This window comes from Ranitomeya imitator, chromosome 1 (assembly GCF_032444005.1).
Source record: "Ranitomeya imitator isolate aRanImi1 chromosome 1, aRanImi1.pri, whole genome shotgun sequence".
NCBI lineage: Eukaryota > Metazoa > Chordata > Amphibia > Anura > Dendrobatidae > Ranitomeya > Ranitomeya imitator.
Window position 1 is genome coordinate 254,756,712 of NC_091282.1, and position 13,014 is coordinate 254,769,725.

Below are 13,014 nucleotides of genomic sequence, written 5' to 3' on the forward strand. Positions count from 1 at the left end.
GTATATAGCATTGATGTTGCGGGACAAACCCTATAAATGTCTCTACTTATTTCATTCTGCCCTTGCAGTGCTTCTAGGCAACCTAGTGCTGGAAAAATGGCACAGTTCTACTTCAGTCAGGCTCCTGGCTCTATTAATTCCCTACATATCAATATAAATACCCACCAATTAATTGAACTAGACTGTTACAATGATGATTCAGTATTTTGATCTAACGTGTTCAGATATGAAGATTTGTTTCTATTGCTATATTTATGATCCATTATATGTACACATGGGATCTTAGCAGTACTGCAAAAACCTGTGTTGTAAATAGAGGCTGGCTAGACCGGGGTTGGGTTACATGGAAATGTTTTAAATAGCAAATGAAGAATCACTGCTCCTTTTTCACTCATGCAAGAATTAATTATATATATAATTCCCAAGGGCATGATTATTCTTAAATGAATATGAGCAAACATAAGAACTACTTTGCTAAATTATCAGTAATTAATCAATGCGAACAAATACACATGTATACAATTTTTAATTATATGATCACAAGAAACAAGCCTTTTATAAACGCGAGCGCACCCATATGCTGTACAAATACATGCTAACATGAATAGATAAAAGCAGATTTCCTTTTCATACCCCTTCCAGATCACTGTCAGAGACTGGAGTTTGCTTATGCCAGCTTTAGTTTAGACTAACCAAAACTTAGAATGGAACAGCAACTGGTTTCTTGACTTCCATTCATTTCTAAGCATTTTATTCTATCACCAGGTCATATTTATTACTACTGAATGTAGTTCCAATGGATCTATATTTTCTGGAAGAGCCTATAGATTAGATCTGAAATAGTATGAACACTTAAAGGAGTCAGAGAGTGTGAAAACTATCATCATCGGTGACACATGATAATGTCTCAAATCTTTTACATGGTAAATGAGTTGTTTTCAATAGTTTCCTAGTAAGACAATATAAATGGTGCCTCCAAAGAATTATTCTGCCTGAAATTACTTGCGAGAAAATTCATTTTTGAAAACCATTTTAAGATATAAATTTGTAAGTTCTGGCTAATTGCACATTTTGAGATGCATAACAAAACAAAAAACTTATTTACAGGATCTGCATTTATCGAAAATAAAAGATTTGGGAAACCTCTTTCCAGACAATGAACAGTAAAATTCTAACATCACCCAAAAAAGGTTAGTACACCCTGGTATGAGAAGCACCAAGAACCAATGTCACAGCATTTTACAACTAGACAGAACATAACTATGCAAATCCAATTACAGGCTCATAAAATTTGGTGAGCTCCAGCTACTTACTTGTAGCAAATTGCATCAATTTTAATAGGAATAAAGGCGCTGTACATAGACCTAGTCTTCACGTCAGAAGGATGGACACCCCAATGTACCCCAAAATAAGTAAATGGAATCCACTGGGTTCTTGCGGGATTTGTCATACCAAAGATCAGACTCAACTGTGTGGCTTTTATGACAAACTGAAGACCCAATGCACAGGTGAACATAGCTTAAGACATTAATGGATTTTGCACCAAATGTATCAGAACGGTTAATTTATTATGTATTTTAGGCACTTGTCACTACCCCTTGGCTGGCTTAGCTGACCCCAAGAACTCTTAATTACTTCTCTTGAATTAGACCATTTTCAATAATGTCAAAAAAGATGTATTGACAAAAAATAAATATATTGGCACATGCCACATAATCCATCTTTTGTAAAAAACCCATGTGTTTTTGGTTTTAGAATTGTTCTTTTGTTTCTACAAGACTGGGGAGTCCACCACTCCTCTGTGGGTCATTTGCATTGTAGCTGTTCCATTCTGCAAGTTCCACATGGATATTTTCTCTCTGAACCCTGCTCATACAGGTACTATACAGATGATCAGGTTTTTAAATACATCAGATAGGGATTATATACATTAGATATGACTGCTCTATTATGGGTATACCTTGGCGATTGGTGGGGCAGCTTAACATACTTTTTTTTGCAAAAAAACGTATTAACTAAATACCCTGTATTTTTGTATTTTTTCATCTTTTGACTTGCACTTGCTTATTTACTGTGACTTTTTTTACAACAGAGTATTTTTTTACCTCTCTGTGCGCTTTTGTGTCTTCATAATCCATCTTTTGGTATATGGAATATATGTCAGAACGCTTGCTTTTTAAATTTTTTAGCAGGTCTCAATTTATCCCTAGAGGATGTTGCGTTCAGCTAAATAAACGTGGATACATTCTTATGACCCTCCACACAGCAATAACACTGTGAAGTTTGTTGGAAGGACACCAAACATCTATCAACGATTCTGCTGCATCCAGATCATTAGATAGAAGCATATGCCCTGTATCGTTAGTTTAGAAACCAACAGGACAAGTCTCAGCTTATCTACTACCAAAACCAAAGATACATTCAAGCCAATTACAATCTAAAAATGGTAATGTCTCTTGAAAGTTGGTCAAATGTCAACACAAAAAAACAAGCTTCTACTGTATGGTCTTATAAAGCCTCATGTCTATAGGCACTGTATCTTTTAAACACTAAGGGCGCAATCATAAGTCTGATTTTCACATGAGTGCTATCTGTGTTTTTCACAGATAGCCTAAGGGGCAAGTCACATGTCCGATTTTTTCCTCGGAACGATTGCTCCTCGGAAAATATTGGAAACATGCCCGCTTTTGAGCCGAGGGTTGGATCAAAATCAGCAATTCAAGTCAATGGGTCTGTGAAAGAAATCAGATCGCATGTAGATGACATCCAACTGCAATCCAATTTTCATGGACTGTCAGAATGGACAAGGCGGGAAATATACAGTATATTTAAAAAAAATTTCTCCACATATGAGAATATCGGATGACTCGTAACACACACTGATCAGAATAATCAGTCCGATTTTCCAGTACATGAAAAATGTTGACGTTTGAAGGAAGCCTAACATTATGAAACATCTTCTCAAGCAACAACCTAAAAAAACTACCATTACAATCCATGGCTCATACTATAGAAAACAGGCAAGCAGAATCCATCTAGCAAATAGGAATCGCTCTGAAAATTATTTTGATGCAATTATTCCACTGCATGTTGAAGGGTTATAAAACACACCATATCATTTGCATTAGCTGTGGAATTTTGACAGATTCAATGAGCATTTAAGTTCCGAGATCTGCGCCTAAATTATGCCACAGTCATGGCCACGACCTTAGACTATACTACTTCTTACCGTAGTCATGCCAACCAACCACTAAACATAAGAGGTAAAAATCCTAAATACATTCTAATCAGCCATTAGTCATCATGATCCACAGACGTCATAGGATCCGAGAAAAATTCCAGTATGAAACATTCTGCTTATAGCCGGGATGGGGAATTCAGGTTATTATTCCCATAGGCTCTCTCATAGGTCCTTATTCCTGCAGGCTCGCTCATAGGTCCTTATTCCTGCAGGCTCACTCATAGGTCATCATTCCCATAGGCGCTCTCGTAGGTCATTATTCCCATAGGCTCGCTCATAAGTCATTATTCCCACAGACTCTCTCGTAGGTCATTATTCCCATAGGCTCGCTCATAGGTCATTATTCCCATAGGCTCGCTCATAGGTCATTATTCCCACAGGCTTTCTCATAGGTCATTATTCCCGCAGGCTCTCTCATTTCATTATTCCCATAGGCTCACTCATAGGTCATTATTCCCATAGGCTCACTCATAGGTCATTATTCCCATAGGCCCGCTCATAGGTCATTATTCCCATAGGCCCGCTCATAGGTCATTATTCCCGCAGGCTCTCTCATTTCATTATTCCCGCAGGCTCTCTCATTTCATTATTCCCATAGGCTCACTGATAGGTCATTATTCCCATAGGCTCATTCATAGGTCATTATTCCCATAGGCTCGCTCATAGCTCATTATTCCCGCAGGTTCGCTCATAAGTCATTGTTCCCATAGGCTCTCTCATAGCTCAATATTCCCGCAGACTCTCCCATAGCTCATTATTCCCGCAGGTTCGCTCATAGGTCATTATTCTCATAGGCTCTCTCATAGCTCAATATTCCCGAAGATTCTCCCATAGGTCATTATTCCCATAGGCTTGCTCATAGGTCATTATTCTCATAGGCTTGCTCATAGGTCATTATTCCCGCAAGTTCTCTCATAGGTCATTATTCTCATAGGCTCGCTCATAGGTCATTATTCTCATACGCTCTCTCATAGGTCATTATTCCTGCAGGCTCGCTCATTTACTTCCATTTGTGCTTTAATTTATGAACATGCTTAAACCATATAAGGGAAACTAGAACAAAGAAATCCAGAGGGTTTAGTGACTTACTGCCTGGCAACAACATGGAGCAATAAATACCTATGCAATGAAAGATATCGCATAGCGGACAGGGAAGATTATTAATCCCAGGCTGCAGAATGGAAATGTCACTTATATAACATCAATATTCTATGCACAGCAGACGAATGTGTTGGCGCTATGGAGAGGAAAGCATTAGGTCTCCAGATGGCTGGATCTTATACATCAGGAGGAAAAAAACACAAGATGCAATATTCTAGTGAGGACTCGCAGACGTGCCATGTATGGTAACTCTGGGCACCTAAGGGCATTAGCCTAATCCACAGAAACCCTAGCCACAATAGGGATGCCATGTATTACTGCCATTACTAGGGGGTGCCATGTATTACTGCCATTACTAGGGGGTGCCATGTATTACTGCCATTACTGGGGGTGCCATGTATTACTGCCATTACTGGGGATGCCATGTATTACTGCCATTACTAGGGGGTGCCATGTATTACTGCCATTACTAGGGGGTGCCATGTATTACTGCCATTACAGGGGGATGCCATGTATTACTGCCATTACAGGGGGATGCCATGTATTACTGCCATTACTTGGGGTGCCATGTATTACTGCCATTACTTGGGATGCCATGTATTACTGCCATTACTGGGGGTGCCATGTATTTCTGCCATTACTGGGGGATGCCATGTATTACTGCCATTACTGGGGATGCCATGCATTACTGCCATTACTGGGGGTGCCATGTATTTCTGCCATTACTGGGGGTGCCATGTATTACTGCCATTACTGGGGGATGCCATGTATTACTGCCATTACTGGGGGATGCCATGTATTACTGCCATTACTAAGGGTGCCATGTATTACTGCCATTACTAGGGGGTGCCATGTATTACTGCCATTACTAGGGGATGCCATGTATTACTGCCATTACAGGGGGATGCCATGTATTACTGCCATTACTTGGGGTGCCATGTATTACTGCCATTACTTGGGGTGCCATGTATTACTGCCATTACTGGGGGTGCCATGTATTTCTGCCATTACTGGGGGATGCCATGTATTACTGCCATTACTGGGGATGCCATGTATTACTGCCATTACTGGGGGTGCCATGTATTTCTGCCATTACTGGGGGTGCCATGTATTACTGCCATTACTGGGGGTGCCATGTATTACTGCCATTACTGGGGGATGCCATGTATTACTGCCATTACTGGGGGATGCCATGTATTACTGCCATTACTGGGGGATGCCATGTATTACTGCCATTACTGGGGGTGCCATGTATTACTGCCATTACTAAGGGTGCCATGTATTACTGCCATTACTGGGGGATGCCATGTATTACTGCCATTACTGGGGGATGCCATGTATTACTGCCATTACTAAGGGTGCCATGTATTACTGCCATTACTGGGGGATGCCATGTATTACTGCCATTACGAAGGGTGCCATGTATTACTGCCATTACAGGGGGTGCCATGTATTACTGCCATTACAGGGGGTGCCATGTATTACTGCCATTACAGGGGGTGCCATGTATTACTGCCATTGCAGGGGGTGCCATGTATTACTGCCATTACTGGGGGATGCCATGTATTACTGCCATTACTGGGGGATGCCATGTATTACTGCCATTACTGGGGGTGCCATGTATTACTGCCATTACTAAGGGTGCCATGTATTACTGCCATTACTGGGGGATGCCATGTATTACTGCCATTACTGGGGGATGCCATGTATTACTGCCATTACTAAGGGTGCCATGTATTACTGCCATTACTGGGGGATGCCATGTATTACTGCCATTACGAAGGGTGCCATGTATTACTGCCATTACAGGGGGTGCCATGTATTACTGCCATTACAGGGGGTGCCATGTATTACTGCCATTACAGGGGGTGCCATGTATTACTGCCATTACAGGGGGTGCCATGTATTACTGCCATTACAGGGGGTGCCATGTATTACTGCCATTACAGGGGGTGCCATGTATTACTGCCATTACTAAGGGTGCCATGTATTACTGCCATTACAGGGGGTGCCATGTATTACTGCCATTACAGGGGGTGCCATGTATTACTGCCATTACAGGGGGTGCCATGTATTACTGCCATTGTTGGGGGCTGGCACCATGGAGCTATGCAGTGATGCATGGTTGCAGCAGATTATGTGCTAGGTAAAGAGCCAGGGCACAGATGTCATGGCATCCTGGTGATGGCAGCAGGCAGGGGATGAGATGCCAGCCATGAGGCACCATGTTTCCATAGGATGTGAGGAGCAGACGTGCACAGGACAGGAGGGATGCACCTACCTCGGGGATGTATCCGCTCACACACAGGCCTACACCGTGCAGGTCTCTCAGTGCACACACGGCGAGAACACCCCCGGGAAATCCGTGCACCCCATCCCGAGGCACCGGCTAAGCCCAACCGGCCTCCAGCATTAGCCGCTCATTCCTGCCGGGGGACGTTCGCATTGCACGGTAATGATTCTGCCCGGGATACCGAACCCCGCCGCCGTGTTTTGGGAGAGGAAGCGCGGTTTATTCGGACACGGGGGACTGGTTTGACAGCTTCGGTATGAATAGGAAGCCTGGCCCACTGTGCTGACACGGAGGCTGCATCACATTCCCTCACTGAGGCTGGGGAGGGGTGCGCGGCGCCCAGAGCAGGCTGAGGTTACAGAGCCACCTGCTGGCCGATGGCGAGAACTGCAGAGAGCGCAACCTAATGGCAACACATGGAGATGGTTTGTTTGTTTCTTAACCTGTCTTTCCCGTTGTACGTGCAGTGCAATCTGTGGACAGGATGGCACAGAGGAGAAGCCGAGCAGTATGATGAGATTTAGGTTTGTGGCAAAAAATGCAATATAACTTGTTTTTTAGTCAGTAAAATCCCTGGTGTTTGCATGCATATGAGTCTGGTCAAGGCTGCCACTAGGAATTTGGGACCCCATACTGGAAAAATTTTCGGAGCCCCTTGAGACTACACCCTGGCTCCACCCCTCAAACTGTCCACAGTCCCACAGCTCTTTCTTGGGAAAACACCTCACCAATCACACATTAAAGGGAACCTGTCACCCCCAAAATCGAAGGTGAGCTAAGCCCACCAGCATCAGGGGCTTATCAACAGCATTCTGTAATGCTGTAACTAAGCCCCCCGATGTATCCTGAAAGATAAGAAAAAGAGGTTAGATTACACTCATCCAGGGGCGGTCCCGCAGCGGTCCGGTTCGATGGGCATCGCGGTCCGGATCCGGCGCCTCCCATCTTCTTACAATGACGTCCTCTTCTTGTCTTCACGTTGCGGCTCCGGCGCACTTTGTCTGCCCTGTTGAAGGCAGAGCAAAGTACTGCATTGCGCAGGCGCTGGGCCTCTCTGACCTTTCCCGGCGCCTGCGCACTGCAGTACTTTGCTCTGCCCTCAACAGGGCAGACAAAGTACACCTGCGCCAGAGCCGCAGCGTGAAGACAAGAAGAGGACGTCATCGTAAGAAGATGGGAGGCCCCGGACCGGACCGCGATGCCCATCGGACCGGACCGCGATGCCCATCGGGCCAGAACCGGACCGGGACCGCCCCTGAGTGAGTATAATCTAACCTCTTTTTCTCATCTTTCAGGATACATCGGGGGCTTATCTACAGCATTACAGAATGCTGTAGATAAGCCCCTGATGCTGGTTGGCTTAGCTCACCTTCGATTTTGGGGGTGACAGGTTCCCTTTAAGGCTATGTGCACACGTCTGATTTTATGCAGAAATTTCCTGAACAAAACTAGACTTTTTCCACAGGAAATCTGCATTCGTTTTTTCTCGCGGTTTTTGTGTGGTTTTTGTGCTAATTTTTCGCGTTTTTTTCTGGAACTTCAAAATGCAATAAATAGCGGGAAATCCACAAAAAAAATCCACAAAATTAATGAACATGCTGCTTTTTTCCCCCCGATTTTTATCGCTGAAAAAAACGCAACATGTGCACAAAAATTGCAGAATGCATTAAAAATGATGGCATGCTTAGTGTATGCATTTTGTAAGTGTTTTTGCGGCGGAAAACCGCCGAAAAAATGCAAAAAAAGCGAAACATCTGGAATGTGTGCACATAGCCTAACAGTTCCCATTACCAGATCAGACATATAGCCAACACCTCTTGTTTTGGCCAAAATATTTTTTAATCTGCCGCCATGACAAGGTAGACTCTTTTGGCCGTGCTCTACTCTACTCTAAACTATTAAACATTTGTTAAATATCCAATACAATGTAGGTATATTTTCATTTATTTTTCAATTTTTTAAATGACCAATAATATCACATACAAGGGACAAATACCACCGCACCATGACCAGACACCATATTAACACCACATAGAGACCTATAATACCACATACAAGGAACAAATACCGCCACACCATGTCCAGACCACATATTACTGTACCACCGCAGTGACTGAATAATGTCACATACAAGGGTCAAATACCACCGCACCATGTCCAGACCACATATTACCACTACACAGTGACTGAATAATAGCACACACAAGGGACAAATACCGCCACACCATGGCAGGACAACATATTACCACCACATAGTGACTGAATACTACAATACTGATCATTAATAAAAAAACACAAAATATCACCATAAGTGCCATTATACACAGGAGAGCTGTACTTAGTATGCAGTGTCTGTGTACAGGTAATACAGTGATCATCAGTGACATTATACACAGAAGCTCAGTATACAGTGTCAGTGTACAGGTAATACTTGATCACCAGTGACAATATACACAGGAGCTCTGTATATAGTGTCAGTCTAAAGGTAATACAGTGATCACTGGTGACATTGTACACAGGACCTCTGTATATAGTATACAGTGTATAGTGTCAGTGTACAGGTAGCACACTGACTCACCAGTGATGTCTCTAGGTGAAGTCCTTCATCTTCGCTTTTTATCTTCATCCAGCACAGACTGCCAGGCTCGGACTGGGTCATATGGTAATAGGGGAATCCCCCGGTGGGCCCCTGTGTAGATCTGGGCCCCCAACCCCACTGTATGGGCAGTATTTGGCATAATTCACTTGATTCACTCTGTACAGAAAAAAAGCAGCATCTCATAATTCATTAACTAAACGACCCAGATTATCATTATTATTATTATATGGAGATATAGGTAAATTTGTGAATGACGGCAGTGTAATATTTGTATTAGATTGTGACGCCCAGGAGACCGGGATACCCAGCACCGGACCAATGGAGTCTGTCTCTTGAGGGGGATGTCACGGGTGGCTTGACCCGGTGCTGTGGCCTCAGGCAATGCACAGTGTAAGGGGTATCATGAGGGGACAGGCACTTACTTGATCAGCAGCAGGTTCTCCCAGCGGTGACGATCCCGATCCTGGATAGATGGCTATTGTCCAAATGAAAGACTGAGGCACTGAAACGTTTAACCAGTTTACTTCTTAAAAACAAGCATGCTCACATGCCCCCGGTGAGAAGGGGTGTAGAGTCCCTCAATAAATTGATCTCTTAGCAGTTTATCCGCTCCGGTGTTAAAAATGGGTTCAGCCAGTGTAAGTGATTTAAGGGCTTCCTGCAGGTTTAAGGCAAAGTCTCTCACGCCCTCATTAGCTTTTTGTTTGCAATTAAAGAATCGTATTTTAGCTTTGCTGCTGGCCGTGGTTTCAAATGTAGCTTTTAATCCAGCAAATATGCGTTCAACAGTGCCTTTTAGATCAGCTGCCCATGCTGTGACTTCTCGCTTAGCATGGCCACTTAACTGCATCATCAGGAGACTAACACGCTGAACTTCACCCACAGGGAACATGTCAAAATGGGCCAGCATCTTTTCTCTGAAATCGTCAAGGGTATTAGGCTCACCTTCATACATTGGAAGCCATGGGCCACCCGGGGTATATGGCATCAGCACCGGCATGATGGGCGCCACTCCTTGCACCGCTGCGCTGCCGGACTCTCTATTGACACTCTGTCTTTCAGCTGCATTAGCGTTGCCGGGTGCTGCGGCGTCTCCGTGCTGCGACATACTGTGCCCCCTTAGTTAATCCGGACCCTTCCGGTCCTCCGCTTCCGTCGGGATAGTGTAGATTAGTTCCGCTGTGCAGCAGGATCGATTTTCCCCTTGCTCTGATGTCAGAGCGCTCAGCTTGGTGCCGCCCACAATGACACGCCCCCTGCTGCTCCCACCCACCGCGCTCTGTAATGGCGGATTCTGAAGTTTTTCAGTTAGACTGGGGCTCAGGTGATGGCGTAGCTCAATTAACAGTCTCGTGCCTAACGGTTATGAAGTGATTACCTCAGGGGATGGCGGCCATCTTTACTCCATTATAACCAATGGGGAAAAGTCACTTTCAATAGTTTTCAATGGGGAATGGATTTTTCTTTAATAAAGTCAATTTTCAAGATTTTTCATCCCAGTTTTCACAGTTTTGGGCTCCAATCACGGCACACAATACCCGGTATACGGGCTGGCTAGATCCTGTTCGTGACGCCAATTGTGACGCCCAGGAGACCGGGATACCCAGCACCGGACCAATGGAGTCTGTCTCTTGAGGGGGATGTCACGGGTGGCTTGACCCGGTGCTGTGGCCTCAGGCAATGCACAGTGTAAGGGGTATCATGAGGGGACAGGCACTTACTTGATCAGCAGCAGGTTCTCCCAGCGGTGACGATCCCGATCCTGGATAGATGGCTATTGTCCAAATGAAAGACTGAGGCACTGAAACGTTTAACCAGTTTACTTTAACATAAAAGGATTTACAACCAGTCCTGTCACCGGAGTCTGTATGGGAACTCTGAGTTACTTTGACCCTGCCGGGGTCTTCGCCTCTTATTGTGCGCAATTTCTGTGTGGCCCTGCTGCTGTATGTGAACTGGCTGCCGGCCCAATCTGTCCCCTCCGGGTCCTGGTTCGACGGGCAACCCGAGTCCTTTTATCGGTTTACCCCCTCTGGGAGTACCGCTGAACTCTGTGTCTGTTGCTGCGTCCGGCCCTAGTGAAGCTGATATCACCTCACGTTTTTCCGGTTGCTGTATTATATATAATGAATACAGCCACGGATCCGGTATCCGTCTTTGCGCCTGTTCTGGGTAGTGATTAATGCTACCCGGTTCTCACAATGTCCTTTTTCTCTATCCTTCTTCTCCTCAGGCCGGTGATTTAGGCCTGGTAACAGTCACAGGGCTGTTAGAGATTCAACTGTATGACCTCTCACTTTCAGCTCCTTGGCCCAACTGCCATTTCTTCTCTCAGACCAGAATGGATTAAGGGGAGTCTCTGGAGCTCCCCCTTCTGGCCGGAGGTGGTAGTGCAGTTTTGCTATCTTAATATTTGTGTTTAGTGTCAGTAACTATTTTTGTGGCAAATACCCCTAGGGGTGCCACATTCCCCCTTAGTTAAGAACAGTACTCCGGGACTGTGGGACGATAACATTTTGAAATAACAATTAATATGTACAGAGTCTTAAAAATGAAAAGTTACAAAAAACCACTCAAGGAAACAAAAATAGAGTTCTGTAAAAAGTCACTTCAAATAGCGTCCATTAATACAGTTCTACCCTTGAAGGTACTCAATAGAAAGTCTAAAGAAAGTTCAAAAAGAGCAAAAAGCAAAGTTCAAAAAGCAGTCTTTCCGGAGCTTTGATTTAGTGCCTCCGGGCTGATAACAAGTTCAAGAATATGCAAGAAGTTCATACAGACAAGTCTCTGTAGGTACTGGGCTTAAACGTTGCAGACTGATAACAATGACTATACTACATTTTCTGTTTAACTATATACGGCATAACATATATACAATTCACATTATGAGCTTTATAGTTGGTAATCTGCATACCTGGCCGGTAATTGACCCTGGGTACTACGCTGTGATCTACGTAATAGCGGTATCTCTTCATGTGGAGTACTACTGTCTACTGCGGATGTAGTATCTGCCCGCCCTGCTAAAGATAATTCCACGACTATGGAGTTGGCAAGTCCACTGTGAATCGGATTACTCTGACCAGGAATCTGTTCTTCCTGGCCTGGAACCTCCTGTAGTACGGGGTCAGCCTCCTCCTGTCTTGGGACTTCTGGTATTGGGTTCGGTGTTGGGTAAAAGGCCACCATGGGAACCACTACTCCACCATGGTATGTTAGTAGGGTTTTGGGAAAGTCTCCTATACAGGTGTGATACATTTCCTCTTCTTTTTCCTTTACTGGTTGAACCTGTATGGGTTGAATAACTTCTGGTTCTGGCTGGACAACGTCTGGCTCTTTCAATGCTTCCGGACATAATTTAAGATTGTCTCTTGACACTAGTACAGATGATAAGCCTCCGTTTTTGCTAATGAGAGACATTTTAGGATTATCCACTCTTGTTGGTAAAACTGTGTAGGGTACGGCTTCCCACTGATTGTCCAGTTTATTGGTTCGACGATTTCTCTTGAGCACTTGGTCACCCGGTCTTAATGGGGTCGCTAGAGCATTCTGGTTGAAAGTTCGCTCTTGTCTTTCTCTAGTTTGCTGAAGGCTTCTTTCCACACTCTCTTGCACTTGGCGATACTGCTTTTGCCGTATGATATCCCAATTGGAGTCTTGAACTTCTGCGTCTGGTTTCAGAATTCCCATTTCTAGATCGATTGGTAATTGGCCGGGTCTTGCACGCATAAGGTAAGCTGGGGTGCAGTTGGTGGAGCTCACCGGGACATGATTATACAGATC

The 13,014-nt window shown here is 44.4% G+C and overlaps 1 protein-coding gene across 9 annotated transcripts in view; it reads right to left on the reverse strand.

Annotated features, from left to right (window-relative positions):
• The window catches only part of PITPNM2 (phosphatidylinositol transfer protein membrane associated 2), a 526,403-nt gene extending 519,487 nt beyond the window's left edge, over nucleotides 1-6,916 (reverse strand). For 6 of the 9 annotated variants that reach the window (XM_069755821.1, XM_069755773.1, XM_069755792.1 and 3 more), the window contains exon 1: nucleotides 6,624-6,916. The gene's annotated coding sequence lies outside the window, so the exon portion shown is untranslated. The remainder of the gene's footprint in view (nucleotides 1-6,623) is intronic. The other 3 variants (XM_069755814.1, XM_069755803.1, XM_069755825.1) reach the window with 2 other exon arrangements.
• Between the last annotated feature and the right edge of the window lie 6,098 nt (nucleotides 6,917-13,014).